This window comes from Diadema antillarum, unplaced genomic scaffold (assembly GCF_040938485.1).
Source record: "Diadema antillarum isolate AM-2024a unplaced genomic scaffold, OU_Dant_1.0 seq00000908_RagTag, whole genome shotgun sequence".
Classification (NCBI taxonomy): Eukaryota; Metazoa; Echinodermata; class Echinoidea; order Diadematoida; family Diadematidae; genus Diadema; species Diadema antillarum.
The window spans coordinates 844,522-846,318 of NW_027271765.1; positions in this window are offsets into that span (position 1 = coordinate 844,522).

A 1,797-nucleotide genomic window follows, 5' to 3' on the forward strand; every position below is an offset into this window, starting at 1 on the left:
GTCAAAGGTCATATTTATCATCACAAAATTCCAAGTTGAGTGAGCAAGGCTCAGGTGGGTACCGTTCGAAAATCTTTTTAAAGTTTTAATTTACAAGAGTTTCTCCCTTTCACGTGATAACCTTCTGAATCGTAATATTCGAGTAGTATTCGAGTAAAGTCATATGTCGATTATAATGTCATTTGCCATCAAATGGTGTATTTAGTATGTGATAATATTACTGTATTATTGTGTCCTCCTGTAAAGCCACACGGCACACAACAGCGCAGCGCAGCACAGCAGCGCCTTTCGCTACCCGACCAACGTTACTCGGTATCGAATCCTGCGGCTAGGCGGGCTGCTGCGCGCTGCGGCTGCGTTGCCGGGTGTGCACTGTGAAGTCGCGGCGCGGCGGCGAGTCCAACCAACCACCGCCTGCAGCAGCTGCACGGCATGGCACAGGTCCAGGGCACAGGCTACAGCTTCTACCTATACCTACAATGTAGCTTCACAAAGCAGAGCAGAGCTAACAACCTTAGAGCTGCGTCGGTCATGGATGAACTGAGCCGCATATTCGCAGCAGCGCAGTGCTAGTGTTTGTTTTGTTTTTGACCATCGAGAACCGGTCTAACGGTTAGACCGAGTCCTAGAATATAGTAGAAACTCTACTAGGCCTACTTAACTCTACTATTAAATTAGATCTAACTGTTACTACGAAACTAGGTTGAGTAAAACCTCCAACTGGCAACTATTTTTCGGCCGGCCTCCAAAATCCGGACACTTCTCACTTATCACAAGCCAGCAAATTCTACTGTCACAACACAAGCATATCACATCGTTTCACATACTGGCACACTCGTTCACTACAGGAAAGTGCCTTAGTCATGTCACCTCCAAAGATCCATCTAAAATCCCAAATTTCGCAGTCAAAAACACAGAATCGGCGCAACTTTGTCAAAGCGCACGCGAATTAGGTCCTGTGTTAAGAATTAGGGTCACCAATAAGGTGCTAATAATTGAAAAATCACACCGCTCTGTTGCGAGATTTTTCGCTTAAAAATCGCAAGCTCAGAGTGTGATGGTATCCTCAAAAACGCAAAAGAAAAACAAAATATCAGACATCAGTTTTCATGTCGTCGCGAACTCAAAACAACTTGCTCTTTTCGAGCGATCACGGCATACATATGCTGCCTGCACATTCTGAAAGTGAAGTTAGCGGTCTTATATTATGCAAACAACTCTTAAGTTTCAAGTAGCTGGAAACAGAAAATCAATGTACAAAATGATTTATTACAAGTTCAATAAAGTTGGATTAGATATTCAGTTCCTAGATCGCACAAGACCACACACATATGTAGACAGACAGACACATGCACACAATACATGCACTTTCTCAATAACCGCAACTTCTTCAACTTGCCACAATCATTGCACATTGATTTTTAGTAAGGAACAGGACTTTAGCCTAGCTAGTCACGAGCTAGAAGAATCTAGATCCTGATAACATTAAAACTAAAAATACAAAGACAAAAGTAAAGCAAGTAGAGTACACTGCATATAGTGTAAAGTCATGAAACTATCAAATGAAAGGAAATAAATCAATAATAATGTTAATTTACTATGAAAGAAAAGATACTGATGATACTCAGTTGGCGTGATGATTTGGGGTTTATCTACCTATCAAACTTGTCTTTTAAAGTTTTGTAGACTCTTGTTATCATGAAGTATTTCTCTTGAAATCTGCATTTGCCAGAAGATGACTGATGGCTGGCTCATCATTTTAGTTTGAAGGAAAGGGAAGCAAGAGTCATCTTGATA